The 17,444-nt window shown below is 36.2% G+C and overlaps 1 protein-coding gene across 1 annotated transcript in view; it reads left to right on the top strand.

The window, feature by feature from the left end:
- The window catches only part of LOC145258141 (dual 3',5'-cyclic-AMP and -GMP phosphodiesterase 11A-like), a 1,328,815-nt gene that overhangs the window by 974,157 nt on the left and 337,214 nt on the right, over window positions 1–17,444 (top strand). The gene's annotated exons all lie outside the window — the stretch shown is intronic.

Below are 17,444 nucleotides of genomic sequence, written 5' to 3'. Positions count from 1 at the left end.
TGGTCAAATGTGCTGTTTAACGACGAATGCTCTTCATATTGGTCAAAAATGCTTTTTAGCGACAGAAGCAAGTTCAATAAGCTAGGCAGTGATGGTAGGATGTACGTCCGTCGGAGGAAAGACGAAGAATTTAATCCTAGTTTCTCAGTTTCAACGCTGCTACGTGGTGGGAGTTCAGTTTTTGGTGTGTGGCGTAGGCGATCAGAATGGGAAAAAGAATTTTTATCCAAATAAACCAGTAAATGGGCACTTCTGCAGTTTAAATCCCTTTAACGCGTGAGTCTAGGTAGGCAACAACCGGTGAACGACGGAAACTGCAAGATTATTTCGAGTAAGTATTAATGGAAGAAGAAGAAGAAAAAAAAAGGAAAGAGGGTATTCTTTTTCAATAAAATGAGTCCATTGCTGGCTCTAGTTGGGGAACTATCCTAGTGTTCCGAAAGAAAACTTTACATGCCTTTCCGCAGTGACTTTTAGTTTACATTTCACTGTAGAGAACTAGTGTTGATTTTATAAAAATTTAAATATAATGTCTTGAATTAAAGTTTAATCTGCAAAAGTCAATTATCATGCTTCAATTGTGCTCTAAACAGAAACATAAATTTTGAACGCGCACGTGTTTTATAATTTATATATATACATGCATACATGTATATATACATATTTTTTTACACGATGGTCACCACTTATCAAGGCCCGGAAGCCACTCAGGGATAAGGGTTATTGCAAGTATAGTACATTAGTGTGGAGATTTAATGAAGTGCTTACTTAAGAGGGCGGTTCATTAGGAATTTGTAGTCAGGTGGGAAGCAGGCAGACGGAACAGAGTTCCACAGGCGTGCAGTTCTAAGAAAGAAGCTTTGTTCATGGAATCTACGTTTTGATTTAGGCACAGATAAAGAGTGGGGGAAATTTTTCACTGTGGATTCAGCTAGACGGGTATTTTTCGTGAAGGATTAGCGAGGGGGGACCAGAGATTGGAGTTCAGACGAGCACCTGTCATTGAAATAACAATAAAACAAGGATAGGCTTGCAACGTCTCTTCTGTGGGAAAGAGGTTGCAGGGTAGAGAAAAGGGCATCCCCCACTAAGCCACGAAGTCTATTTTGTACTCTGTCAAGGCAGGATAGGCTGTTTTTAGCAGCTCCTGCCCAGATATGGCAGCAGTATTCCATCCTTGGAGCTATATATACATAACCAAATACAACCAAACGTCATATAAACATGCATATATACAGATATATCAATCCATCCGACATGCATGCACAAGCATATATATGTGCAGACAAACATAAACATATAGCAATATACACGAAAATAGACAAATATACCGCATGCAGACATCTTATTGTCTTAGTAAAGTTATTGATTTTTATACATACTGGTTATATTAAATCAATTATTAATCTGTATCTTAATAAGTAAATATATTGAAGCTTATTGAATAATAATTATAACTTTTAGTATACTTAGACATACACACACTCACCCACATATAGACATACATACATATATACATAAACACCCATATGTTTATATATATATATCTTGTGTTATAAAGAGCATTTATCTACTTATGCATCTGTGTATACACTTTTACTATTTATTCTATTATTATTATTTATTTTTTTATGTTTTAATATATAAAAAGGGTTTCTTCTATCCTAATCTCATATCAAAGTTATTTTTAAAGGTTTTCTAAAGAAACTTAAAATACGTTTAAAATCATCTGTAATCTAGATTACTTGAAAAATTTTTCTGAAGGTCTATTGTGTTTTACTTTTAGGAACTTGAATCAAATTATTTAAATAAAACCACCATTTTTTCTTAATTCTTTGTATATATTTGGGAGTATATTTCAATATATGTTAGGGAATAAGAGTAGTTAAGCATTTTAAAACTTTAAATCAATATATTCAGTGCGAATAAAGAGTGTTATCGAACTTGTTTTTTAGGTTTATCTAGTTGTTAGTTGTAAATTTGATTCATTATGATGTCGGGCTCAATAGGTGTGTTAGATATGTATCTAATTCACTAAAATATCAAGTATATATATATATATATATATATATATATATATATATATATATATATACAAATATACAAACCCATATATATATAAAATAAAAAAATAACCCACTATTTATACTCACATATACATATAAAGCTATATATGCACATATATATGCGTATACATACAAATATATATATATTAAAAATACCTAAAATTTCCCGTACAACCCCATCATATATATATATATATATATATATATATATATATATATATATATACCAGTACACAGACAAATACATATACACATATACACATATATAGACGTGTATATGCAGATACACATACAGAACACATATTTACATATATGTATATATATAAATACCCAATAAACATATATATACCTACAGTAAGAATATTACCTATTGTTTAAATTAAATGAATAAATATCCAAGCGATATAAAAGGAAAAAAATCAAAGTTCATTTTAAAACAAAAGAGACCAATAAAAAATAAAACAATGAAAATTAAATAATTGATCAACAATACGACCCAATTTATTTAAACTTTTCTTCTATAATTGAAACCATTTTAAATGACTTGAATTAAAACATTGTTAATATCATCGTCTGACACGTTCATTAGTTACATGTCAACTGTTTTCACCCCTCCATCCTCCTTTTCTTCCTCTTAGTGTATTTATACCCCCTCTATATTTTACTATTACCCCTCCCTTCTTATCACTCTCTCTAATTTTCCCCTAACAATATCTTTTACAACCCCTCTCGTTTAATGACAATTTGATATTTGTAATTAATTTAAACCCATAAGCACTTTAACTGCACTTCACGCCAGTAATGGCATATTTTCGCTCCTAAAACTTTGAAACTCGTATTGAACCATTTTTAATTTTGGAATTATAATTCCTCTTACCTGATGAGATTTAATATGAGTGAAACCGTCTGCACATCGTAGCAAGATATGACTGTATTTACATAAAGAATATTATATATATATATATATATATATATAAATATAGTCATATCTTGCTACGATATATATTAATACAGTCATATCTTGCTACGATGCGCAGACCGTTTAAATCATATTAAATTATAATTCAAAAATTAGAAATGGTTCAATAAGCGTTTCAAAGTTTTAGGAGAGAAAATATGCCACACACACACACACACACACACACACACAAACACACACACACACACACATATATATATATATATATATAAGGTTTGCAAGAAAGTTCTTTCGGTTTTTAACTTTTAAATTCAGAATCACATATCACTGCTTAAATAAATAGATAATTCATCGACATAAGAACCAGCTTTATCAACACACTTTTGCCAACGCAAAACAAGTGTATTTATTCCAGTAACATATAATATTTGCGTTCTGATGACGATGAAATCACTGAAGGCATTTTTAAAATTGACTATGTTTTTGGAACATTTCTCACGCAGAAAAGAGGAAGTCGATAGGTGAGGGGTTTGGAAAATATGGCGGATGAGGTAGAGTTTCATAGCCCAATTTATTCTACTTCTGCAGGGTCGGTTTAGCATTATGTAGTCAAGTATTGTTGTGCGGGAGAATTGGTCTTTTTCTGTTTACTAATGCGTATGTTGTTGCAGTTTCTGATGCATCCCGTCGATTTGTTGACCGTACTTTTCCGCTGTAATGGGTTCAGTTTCATTCAAAAACTGTGATAAAGCAGACCAGCTAACAGTCAGCATGACCTTCTTTAGGTGAAACTCTTGCTTTAGGAAATGTCGTAGAGCTTCTTCTGTGTATAACCACTGAACTGACCGTCACCTGCTGTAAAGAACCAACTTTTATCGCAAGTCAACACGCGGTCGAAAAACAGGTAATTTGTTTGCGTAAAAGAAGAGAAGCTGGCACTTCACAACGCCGGTTCGTTTTATTGTCGTTTAATTCGTGAGACACTCATGTTTTTTTTATTTTTCCAGTCTCTCGAAAAACGCTCTTTAACATGGTAAATAAAGTAAAGTATAAGTATAACTAAAACATTTGAGAATACATTATTTAAAATCAAAAGGAAATGTTGCGCAAAAACTTTCTCGTCAACCTGATAGGTATGTGTATATGAAATTACAATTAGCATCATATTGTATCAATCCGAATATTGTCTTGTTGGCATTTGCTTCCTCGATAGTGAAAGTTAGTTTTGTGGTCGAGCTGTATTCGAACTTGGACACCCAGGTCGTTAGTCTGTGTTGTTAACCCTGAGATTAATTTCTTTTCTTTGAAATAGTTATAAATTATACGGACACACATACATGTGGATATGTAATTTTGCGTGAGTAGAAATTATTAGTTTTATGAATTTATTGTTTACCTACTTTATTAAATAACATGCAGGAATTCTATTTAAAAAATCCATAATTAGACAGTATAATCTGATCAACTAAATGAACATTCAGATCTATTTGTAAATATTATTTCATTATTTTTAGAGCAAATTTAATCTATTTTCTTGCGAATATCTTTAAGACAATTATATATTGTTTGTTATTTGTACGAATATTATTGACTATGTGCTTTCTGCAGTGCCTTCTTTCAGACAGACTAAGTCAACGATCATTTTCTTGACCAAATTCAATGTGTTTTCTTTTTTATATACATATTTTATGTACCTTACTAATGGGAAAAAGGAACTAAAACTAATTGGTGTAAGTGATGAAGAGAATTGAAGTGAGGAATCGATGGAAGAGAAAAAGTTAAAACTGATAAAAAAGGGGATTATGAGTAGGTTGATCAGTTTAAGATTTACCGAGTATTTTGAATTCGTGTTCTTGTTTTAATTTATTTTTATTTCACTAGCCGTAATTTATTTCATATCAACGATCAAACTACTTTTTATAACATCTCACATGAAACTAATATATATACTACTTTTTATAACATCTCACATGAAACTAATATATATATATATATATATATATATATATATTCTAGACTACCCGTGACCCGTTGGGTCAGTATGTTATATAAGCTATAGAATTCATGTATGAGCGTGACACTTGTGACATAAAGAAAATAGTTTTTTTTTTGACATAACAGAAACATTTCTATGAAAGTATATTAAAATAAAAAAAGAATATAGAGAGATTTCTATGAGCCGTTCTGTTTATTATAATTGATTATTTAAAAAAAATATTACAGTTACTGAATCATAAGTGGTTGGCCATACGTATAGGTAAATGGGCATCGAACAGATACCATAATACTTATTACAGTTAAATTCAAATTTTGATATATCTGCTTTTTTTTACATTTAAGTTATTTTAAACCCCACTCTTTCCATGTTAAATAATAATTTCGAAATAATAACGTTAATATTTCAGCGTCTCAATTTTTCTTTTGTTTTTTGATTATTTTAAATCCCCTCCTCCCATGTAAAATAATAATTTCGAAATAATAACGTTAATATTTCAGCATCCCAATTGTTCTTTTTTTCGCGTTTTAATTATCCAAATAAACAATTGTTAATACTGTCTGCTTTTTTTTAATCGTTCATTTCTGTATTACGTTTAACCTATTTTAAACCCCAATCTTCCCATGTTAAATAATAATTTCGAAATAATAAGGATAATATTTCAGTGTGCAGGTCATGCTGTTGTATATTGTTTTATATTGGAGGAGATGATATATCAAAACGTGGATGTAAGGTATTGTTCTTTTTACAGACAGATAATAAACGTATAAATCGTATGTATGTGGTTTAGCTAGGAGGACATGATATTGACGTGTAAACTGAATCATGTTGTATGAGACTTATCACATGGGATATTTTTACAGTTCATATATAAGAAGAATAATATATGCTTCATACCTTTCTTCTTGAAGAGTTCTTCTGTATCTTCCCGCTGCTCCGTGACAAACTATGAAGCGATCAGCACCAACCAACTGAGACATCTGTTCTTATTTGTGAAACCATTAAAACAACTCTTTATATTTTTATAATATAAATTTATTACAGTTGTCTCAAATGGTTTTCACAGGATCTGCAGCTCATCTACATTTCTATTCTTACAGCTCGCTTCCTAGCTGTCTTTCCACCCCTGCTACACGTCTGTCCGCTTTGGTGGTTAACTCTCTGAATCTCTCCAAAACTAACTACATCACGTGTTCTCTTATATCACCTAATTACGTGTCTCAGACCAACCTAATCCACAACTATTTATTTGTTTATTCAAAACCCCAAAATAATGTTTACATATATTTTCTATTTTCACATACCTTTTGCGATTCACACGTCAATCATTTCTGTCGCAATTTAATTGTTTATTCTTCTGATCATAATAACTGATCCAGCGACCATCCGTCGCTTAAATCAATTAACAAGAATACAATAACAATACTAATAATGTTTTTACCCTTGACCCCACTTGCCACAGTTAACAGATATTACACTATGATCAAAACACTATGATCAAAACCTAAAGGGTCATAACATAACAATCAGCGCATGCACAACCGGATGTCGTAAACCGGATATGGGTTAAATACATCGTTACAAGGTCATTTGAGTTTTATAATTTTATATATATATATATATATATATATATATATATATATATATATATATATATATATCCGAAACAGCTACATGATAGGAAGTTGAGGATCTCCTTTTTCTATTTAAAAATTTTTTAGTTAAGTTTTTTATCCTTATATAGTTGAATTCTCTTTTATAACCATAGACTTTTGAGAAGTCGGCTAATGCTAGTGCTAAGTCTATTTCTAACAAAATTAGTTCAGTTTTTTATCATCGTAATATAATCAAATTCTAGTTTGTAATTGTAAACATTTTAGACGTCGGATTATTTAGGTGCAAAGTCGACAATAGGTAAAATTTAGTATTTTTTCCGGATATTTAAACTGCATTCTATATTTTTATGACTATATACATATATATATATATATATATATATATATATATATATATATATATATATACTAGCTGTACCCGGCCACGCGTTGCTGTGGCTAGTTCGTTAAAATGGAACACATGTGAAAGTAGAGAAAAGTTTGATTCTATTTTTCAAGAGAATGTACAAATTAATTATTTTTTTAACAGATGTCAAGAAAATAAACAGAAAAATACTTCCATCATTAATTATGCAAAAAAATAAATAAAATGTTGATTTAGTGTTTCAATATGCTTATAAATTACGATAAAACTTGCTGAGTATGCACTGTTTTACGGTTGTTGTAAAAATGGAATGGAAACTTAAATTTCGCTTCATTTTAATCTTTCTTAATTTTTTCATTGTGCCCCCAAACGAATATAATCAAAACAGTAACATTCAACAATTGTACTTATGTATATAAAACACAAAATATTTATTAAAAAAAATTTTTTTTTTTGAAGTTGATAACGAAAGGGAAATAATTCCATTTTTAAACGAAAAAGTCAGTTTACCTAACTTACTGTATTTATGCTATTTTTTTAAGCAAGAAAAAAAAAGGTAAATATCCAGATACGCTACTACAGAACACCGACCACTCTAGTTTGTTTTTTTATAGGTAATTGAGGTCGCTGACAACGAATCTGATAGTCAAACTTGGGACAAATTTACCGTTTGCATGGTATTTACCCCTGAACCCACGAACTTCTTTCCACCATTTTACAGCTTCCGTTTATGCTACGCGCATGCACGCTGTAGCATAAACGGCGGCTTCACCAAGCAAACTACGTTGGGGGATGGGATTTTTTTCCAGGACATAGAATTTTCTAATTTTCAAAAATGCATTATAGCGCTTTTTGGGTGGAAAATTTAAAATTAGCTGAAAAAGAAGTAAAATAAGAAAAGGAAAGCACACCAAGTTGGAGAAGGGGGGTAATTTATCTGGTTTTGTTTTTTACCTGGAACATCGAATTTTCAAATTTTCCGTAAGTAACGCACCGACATTTACCAATTAGAACACCATTTAACATTTTCCGAAGATTTTACTTTGTACATTGGGGGCGCGAGCGGAGGGGAATGTGATGTTGGGGCACGTGCGCGCCCCAACATCACATCTCCCCCCCCCAAAAAAAAACAAATTAGAGTGGTCGGTGTTCTGTAGTAGCGTATCTGGATATTTACCAAAAAAAAATATATTTAGGTTTGGCTATAAATTCCTAAACTCATTTCACCCTAAATAATTTAGGTGACTGAAATAGGAATCTAATTGAATCTTTAATTTCCTGAATAGTATCCGATAATTCATTTTTCTTCGAGTTATATCGAATACATTAATACGGACTTTAGGGGCTTTTTTCGTAATGTTACTGTAAAAATTATTTTTTATTGTTACAAATTACGATGCTTTAAAAAAAGCAAAAATAAATTCTTGCGTTTTTTATTTACTACTAAAAACCATAACTTTAGTAAAGGTATTTTTTGTTTAAACAAAATAAAACATTTTCACTAAGAATTAAGTAAAAATAATTCGTTCATTATATTCCGCGATCATTATTTGAAAAATACTGCAATTTTCATTAAAATTCGTTAATTTCCTGATTTTTGGTGAATTTTTAAGTAAAGGGAGGAGTCAAAATGTGTATACACTTTGAGCGTCGGCATTCATTTTTCGACCACGTGTGGTTAATTTAAATTAAAGTTCAATCACATGGTTACATTATCAATAATCGCGTAATTAAACCAATTGAAAATTTACCGATATTGTAAACACATTCTGTTTACATTAAGCCTGTGGTGTTTTTTTAGTTATGCAATGTTGTCAACTGAGATTTAAAAAAAAAACGCGAGATCAGGAGAAAGAAATGTCCAGAAAATCGCTAGATTTTTAACTTATCGTCTGAAATTTTCAAAAATCGCTAATCCCCCCCCCCAAAAAAACTCCATAATGTTCCGTGTTTTCTCAGTATGGGTTTGTATTACTGTACACATAGATTCGGAAAAGTTGTCAAAAACAAATATATAACAAATAAATGTTATCAAATGCAAGATAAGTTACTTTTCTACCTAACTGGATATATTTTTCGTGTTTTTATTCAATGTAACATGTTTATTCAGCTCGAAAACCATACAGTGTTTACCGATGTATTGGAACATTCAAGATGGAGTCTGATTCTCTCTTTAACACTATATGTTTGGAAAAAGATGTTATAAATAAAAAACCGGATAAAATACTCTTAAAAACTCGCTCAATACATGTTACTGTGACATAGGTTGATATATATTCGGCGGGTTTTTAATAGTATTTTGTATAGTTTTTTTTATTTATAACACCCTTTTCCAAACTTACGGTGTTAAAGAGGGTGTGAGACGCCATCTTGAATTTTCGAATACATCGGTAAACACTGTATGTTTTTCGAGCTGAATAAATATGTTACATTGAATAAAAACACGAAAAATATATCCAGTTTGGCAGAAAAGTAACTTATCTTTCCTTTGATAACATTTATTTGTTATATATTTGTTCTTTGACAACTTTTTCGAATCTATGTGTACACGGAGATTGGAATGCTCCCCCACCTAAAATGTACTTGGAAAAATCGATTTTATAGTGAGATTTAAGAATGGTTGGTCGAAAAAAAGGTGAAAACCAAACAAATAATCAATAAATAATTGTTACCAAAGGCAATAAATGCTACTTTTTTTTACTTACATGAATGAGTCTATTTTATGTTTTAAAGTATTTTAGAGCGAATCTAATGCGGGTGTGTGGGTGTCAAACATCTCCAGATTTTCTAGAATTCCCCGCTAGATTGCAAACGAAATCTCCAGATCTAGCAGGAAAACCGCTAAATTGTAACTCTGGTCACGTGACAGGAAGCGGTAATAAATAATTGTCCCTAAATAAAAAATGGCCTCTCGGTACAAAGAAAAACACCTATTTATCATAGAAAAATTAAGTATAATGTTATAATTAAAAAGGAATATATAAAAACACACATGGATATAGTAAACATATTATACCAAAACGTGGAAGCCATCCGTCCAGTGGTTTTTTAGACAATTAACTCCGAACGAACCAACAGTTACATTTATATATATATATATATATATATATATATATATATATATATATATATATATATATATATATATATATTACGATATAATAAATAATTTTGTAATAGATTTTGTATTTGTTAGTCCTTACTTTTTCGTTCTATTGTATGGGTAAAATAATGTCTCTATTTAGATCTTCTATATGATCATTGATTATAATTATGTTATTATTTAGATAATACTAGCCTGGGTGCCCAGGCGTTACCCGGGTGTTTAGAGGTGTGTGTTGAGCAAAAAGAAAAAAATATTAGTAAGCAGGCAAGCTCGAACCCGAACAGCGAAGGCGGAAAAGAAAGTGAAAAAATTATTAAAAAAAGAAAGAGACGTGAGATCGCGTTCGAAAACGTAAGGTAGTTAGTCATCCTCGTTACCCATTAGGTCAAATAGGGAAGTATAGGGTATATGGTTAGAAAAGAAGAAAAAAACGTACCGGGCATACCTGATTGCTCTTCCTTTGTTTCTAGATAGGAGGATATAAAAGCTGGGAAAAATTCCCTGGGGGCGCTGAGAGAAAAGAGTCGTGAATATCTCTGGAAAAGAATTTCGTATTGCTGACGTTCGGATTGTGCGGTGTGACATTGGTGTCGAGAGGCCATGTGTGGTCGATTAAAAAAGAAGAGGGCAGAAACGTGATGTTGTCAACCGAGTGACTCATTCCTTCCCGAACCCCAGAACTGAATCCTGATTATAACGCTAGAAGCTATTTCGGCGACTCAAGCAGGTTAACATGGCTGACTGGAGACTCCCAACTCAGATGTTGAGACCCTTCACTGGGGAGGGTGACCTATTTAAATTGCTGGAAAAATTAAAGACGGCGGCAACGTTGCAAAAGATCGAAGACGTGGTCACCTTGCTACCGCTCTACTAAGAGGGGGAAGCCCTCACTATTTACCAGCAGATGCGCGATGAAGATAAGGGAGACCTTGCCTCAGTGGAGCAAAGACTGAAACTGGCTTTCGCCGAGAGTCTATTTGAAGCACTCGGCAAGCTTGCAAGTTTGAGGTGAACCGGCGAGTCTGTTGACGTCTTTGCTGCAGAGATCAGAAGACTGGCAGGATTGGCTGGTTACGTGGGGGGAGACTGGAGATGACGGTAAAGCTATACCTAGTGAATGGCTTCCCAGAAGAAATCTCCACGAACATGCAGAGGATCACTGAGATCAATACGATGGAAGTGGACGATCACTTGGTCCACGCCAGAGTCCAATCAAGAATGTCCAATCAAGAATGTCCAATCAAGAATGCAGCTGTGAGTGGAAATAAGTGCATGATACCCCACTTGAATGACGAGAGACAGGCAGCGAGGCGACAGGAGGGGAGGCCTGCCATCAAGTGCTTCCGGTGCCAGAGTTCTCACTTGCTCAATGATTGCAAAGAGCCGAGACCGGGGGTCATCTGCTACTGATGTGGACGAGTGGGGCACATTAGCCGCTATTGCTTTGCTGCACGGGACTAGGGAAAAGAGTGAAGGGGAGCCATTGCGCCAGTGGTTCCCTCTTCTATGTGGAAATGGCGCACAACGAAACGTTGCCTTAGTTACCGGTAGTAGTCAACGGGAAGAGAGCCATGGCCCTTGTTGACTCAGGCTGGACCACGACGTTGGTAACGAATAATGTCGCTAGATCATGGAACGGAGCCAGGAGTATTAGGACCGTGGATGGCAGGGAGGTGAAATGCCTGGGAGAGACAACAGCGGAAGTACTGGTGCAAGGTCTGCCTATTGGACTACGAACCCTGGTGTTGGATCCTCTGGTTGGTAATATTGATGCGGTTTTAGGTGTAGGTGCGATCAACCAACTGGGGGGTGCTACGTTGAGAGGGGGCCAAGTAACTTTTGGACGCCTCGGCGCAGTAGGAATGGCAGGAGTGGAAGGTAATAGAAATATCAGAACACAAAAAACAGAGGCTTGCTGCATCGAGGACGAGGATTTCCTGGCGAGGTTCGATGCTGAGAGGTGAACGGTGGAATGGAAATGGATATCTGGGCCTCAGGAACTACGAAACAAAGTAAGCTGCTACGAGAAAACAGGAGTGCTACCATTACTGGCGGTTGTTCAACCCACAAAGAATAAAGTTAGACCGGTACTGGATTTCAGAGAATTAAACAGATACGTAGCCTGCCACACTGGAAATGGGATTGATGTATGCGAAGAGGTGATGAGGAAATGGAGGAGGATGGATCAGACCACTAAGATTGTCGACCTGAAGTCTGCTTATCTCCAAATCCATGTAGACGAAAAACTCTCGAAACATCAATTGGTCCGATACAAGGGGAAGTTGTATTGTCTGACGAGGTTAGGCTTTTATTAATTTTGAATTTATGACTGCCGTGCTGAAGACGGTGCTGAGTAAAGACTGTACAGTGAACAAGGCCACTAGTTCGTACATTGACGACATTCTCGTGGAGGAAGCAGAGGTGACAGCAGAGAAAGTGAGAGGCCATGTCGCAAGGTATGGGTTGACTGCAAAACCGGCGGAGTCACTGGATGGAGGAGCGGCGTTTGGTTTGAAACTATGCCGAGATGGCAAATGAAGTCTTGTTTTTAGATGAGGGAATGCAATACCCGAAATCGGAACCGACCTGACAAAACGAGAAATCTTGTCCGCCTGCGGGAGACTGGTGGGACACTATCCAATCGCCGGCTGGCTCAGGATAGCGTGCAGCTTTATTAAACGACAAATGAGCACTGATGGCTGGGAGGACCGTGTGACGAAGGAGGTCACAAACATGCTACAAGAAATCATCGCGAGAGTGACGAAAGAAAACCCAGTAAAGGGGGAATGGTACGTCAGCGGCGGAGACGCGGGTGTGATTTGGTGTGATGCCAGCAGTCTGGCATTGGGCGTCGTATTAGAGATGGGAGGCGTAACTATGGAAGATGCGGCGTGGTTAAGGAAGAAAAAAGACTATTCCCACATCAACGTAGCCGAACTGGAGGCCACTATGAAAGGAATCAATCTGGCCCTGAAGTGGGGATTGAAAACGATTGAAATCAAATCCGATTCGGCAACGGTAGTTTCATGGATTAGGTCAGCAGCGACTGGCGATAAGAGAGGTGCTGGAGAAATGCTGATCAAGCGCAGCTTGGAGCACTTGAAGATTTGATAGTAGAATTCCAGTTGAAGGTATCTGTGGTGCTGATCCCATCAGAAAACAACAAGGCGGATTCGATGCCACGGGCAAAGAAGGCCTGGCTGCAAGGGAGAAAGAAGGTTTCCTCACTATGCTGTGCAGGGGAGGAAGTTAAAAAGTTACATGAAATACACCACTTTGGTCGAGAACGGACGTAATTCCTGGCAAGATAGGTTTACTCGGAAACCACCGAGAAGGAGGTCAGGGAGGTAGTGGAGCACTGTCAGGAGTGTCAATCCATAGACCTCGGTCCATCAAGACACGAAGCAGGAGATTTACACATTGCAGATGACTGGAAGCGATTGGCCATTGATGTGACACATTATCGCCATAAGCTGTATCTGTCGATGGTTGACTGTGGTCGGTGAAGTTTGCCATATGGAGAGAGATCAGGGCAGATCGGAGGGGTCATTGAAGAAATATTTTTGGAAAGAGGGCCAGATGAGGAACAGTTAATGGACAATGGGCCCGCTTTCCCATCAGAAGCCTTTAAAGACGTAGGTGGTAGGTGGGGAGTAAGGCATTTTTTTAGGGCAGCGTATCGATACGCAGCAATGGGATAGTAGAGAGGAATCATCGCACCATCAAGGCTGCTGCGGAAAAAAGCAGCATTTCACCCATAGAGGCGGTGTTTTGGTACAACATCTCTCCAAAAACCAGACAAGATCAGACAACTGTGCCTCATAGAGCCATCTTTGCATATAAGTGGCGGCATCCGTGCAACAAAACGGTGGGAATTGAGGGCGAAGAAGCTACCATTAAAGTGGGCGAAGAGGTGTGGGTAAAGCCCCCCAATGCAAAATGTACCACTCGCTGGGGGAGGTGTGTCGTAACGGGAACGCAGTCAAAGAACAACCTGATGGTGAATGGCGTTCCCCAGCATATCTTAGATCTGCGTCGTGTAACCCTGGCGGTGCGCAGTGATGGCAGTGAAGAGGATGAAGTCAATATCCACCAAGAAGCTAACTATGCCCCCCCAATTCGACTTAGCCCCACATTGTGGATCTTTACAACTGGATGAAAATGTCTGTAGTGAACCTGAATATGGCAACCCCCAAGAAGTTGTCCCCCAGAGGCCTCAACGTGAGAGGAGGGGGCCTGCTTCGATGAAGGATTATGAAATGTCTTATTGATCTCAAAGATCAGGGGGGCGTGTGAGGTATATGGTTAGAAAAGAAGAAAAAAACGTACCGGGCGTATCTGCATCACTCTTTGGGAAAGAAGAAGGGAAGGATAGCCAGCACATTTGTATACGTGAAGGGGATCTTGGGAAGGCAGAGCATGATGAGAGAAGCTATTATTTTTTCCTGTCTCTTCCTTTTTTTCTAGATAGGAGGATATAAAAGCTGGGAAAATTTCCCCGAGGGCGCTGAGAGCAAAGAGTCGTGAACATCTCTTGAAAACAAATTTCGTATTGCTGATGTTCGGATTGTGCGGTGTGACATTGGTGGCGAGAGGCCAGGTGTGGTCGATTGGAAAAGAAGAGGGCAGAAACGTGCTGTTATCGAGAGAGTGCCTCACTCCTTCCCGAATCCCAAAACCGAATCCTGATTATAACGCTAGACTGAATTCAATGAGTTAATAATTAAGAATCAAAATAGTTGCCACGCATGCGCAGAAATAAACGTTGCTTTAGAACATAGCCTGGGGCCAGTTAAACTTCCCGCTTTCTGTCTTTGTATTTATATTCTTCCTCACGAAAGCAAATTAGATATAAGGTCGTTTATAATGTGGGGGAAGACTACCCCCCCAAAAGAAGACATTCTAGCAGTATCCAAATAAATATTAATTGTCTCAGTATGAAGGCCAAGTACCAATTACAGAACAGATACTACCCGGCTTGAAGCCCAGCCGATGTTTGCATTCGATTAGGTACACTTTATTTATACAAAAAGACAAACAAACACTCGAATCGAGAGAATTTTTTAAAACTCGATAAAAACAAAGATAGATGTATGTTTGTAAATCTGAGGTATTACAATCTATGTAATCTAGGTATAAGAAAGCTCCTCCTGGAATCTTACCGACGCAAGAACCCCCACCCAAAAAGCCGTTACTGCACATCCACAATGTTACATACTCCACATCGCGGTTTGTTGCATTTTGTAACTCCTTTTGACATAATAATAGAAGGTAACACATACACATTCAAAAACCCAGCACAAACATTCAAAATAAAAAAGGAATTTAATTGCACCTCCAGAAATGTAGTATATGCACTAAGATGCACAACATGCAACAAATCCTACATAGGCGCCACCAAAAATTTCAGCAATAGAGTGGCCTTACATAAGAGCAACATCAAAATTTCAGATAACAGACACCTCTATGTTTCAAAACACGTACACACATGCAGTGGAAACAGCTTCAAAATAATGCCAATCTTCCAAACAGACAATTATTTTTATTTACTTACACAGGAAAAAAAACTTCATCACTAAATTCACTCCTGAACTGAACAGAACCTAATACCATCACACAAAAACATGAAATGCAAGGTACACTCGCATGCACACCCATACACATACACATATACACACCCACATGTAAATCAGAACCGACACATTAAAACACACACACGTGCGCGCACACAACCACACACAGACATAACCCCCCTATCTCTAATACAACACACTGAACAATACCAACCCTACTAAACCTCGAAACCAACAACACTAGGAGACACCTAGAATCATAGTATAATATCTGTTCCAACACCTCGCTCCCTCCTCAGTCAGGGGAGGAGAACCCCCTCATGACTAAAACGACTATCTTCCCTTCTATCATCCCCCTCCCATACCTACACCCCCTCCAATGCCCCCCTCTGGGGAACAAAATCTTCCCCACACTAGGAACCGATCCTGGGTCTGGCCATCCCCACATGGGGAGACAAATAAATACAAACATTAAAAAATCCCCTATAAATACACCCTCTTTCTAAACAAACATAATATAAGACTAAAACGAAAAATCACAATACTAAAATCCAAGAATCCAAAAAATAAATATCAAAATAGAATGAAAGCACCCCTACCCTTACTTCAGAAGAGTCAGTCCCCCCTCCCCACACATACACATTAGTAACGACCTCGGACCACAGCCGCCTTCCTAAAGAAGCAAATAACCCCAAAATACTATAAAACAATATACACATTCCCAAACCAATAAAAGCAAACACACACACGACCACACACGCGTACACACACACACACACGCACACACACACACAGAAACACACACACACACACACACCCTACCCCACCCTAAAGGAAAAGAAAAACACATTAGCAGAAAGAGATAGCGACTGGCTACAGCGAGGTCAAAATCTCCCTGGACAAACCAAATAAAAAAGCAATAAAAATTCAGCATACCAATGTATACTAAGCACTTACAAGCCTCCCCCCCTTGGAAAATCTTCAAACTAACTACAAAAATCGCCATTTTTACACATTTGAAAATAATTTCTGACGAGGACGCATCACAGACCGTCTGAAACGCGCGTAAACGATTTCAATGACTTAAAAACATTATTACAATGATCCAAACATAATTCTCAATGAAAAACCAAGACACGGAATAATAAAATAATGTTAAAAAATACACATTGTTGGTGACTACTCCCTTATTTAAATATATATATATATATATATATATATATATATATATATATATATATATTTCATGATTTTCTTGTGGTTAGAAAACTTTATTAAGGCAATCATGAAGGGAAGACGTATTCCTTCGGAATTCATTTTATATTTAAAAAAAAAGACCGGCGAGAAAGGGAAAATGGATAGCGACTATCAAATAAAAGTATGGAAATAAAGGAAGAAAAAAAAAGCAAAACGAGTTAATTGACATGTTTCGTACTCACTCATCCAAATTGAAATCGAGAGATTTATTTTGTAGTAATTTATTTTCCTTAATAATAGAATCTAAAAAAGAGACGGGAGCAAAAGCAATCGTATGGGGATGAATTTTAGAGGCTGATCACGTTCAAATCCAAGAAGCAGTCCTTTCGTTTACAAAGGGAAGGCTTCCTAAGGCGAACGTGGACATTCTCCAAGATTTTTAGATGATATACGGAGTGAGCTCGACTCAATACAGAGAAAGAGTCGATGCTGAAGTTCGTTGCACAATCCCGGTATTTAATAAAGTGTTCCGTTATAGCGAATCCATATGTATCGTTTACACCGTCGGTAGGTAGGAATGTTCCATTCCTGATTTTGTTTGGTACAT

This window comes from Euprymna scolopes, chromosome 33 (genome assembly GCF_053919585.1).
Source record: "Euprymna scolopes isolate OS-2025 chromosome 33, ASM5391958v1, whole genome shotgun sequence".
Classification (NCBI taxonomy): Eukaryota; Metazoa; Mollusca; class Cephalopoda; order Sepiida; family Sepiolidae; genus Euprymna; species Euprymna scolopes.
Note: the sequence above shows the minus strand (reverse complement) of the source record. Positions and strands in the feature narration are given on the sequence as shown.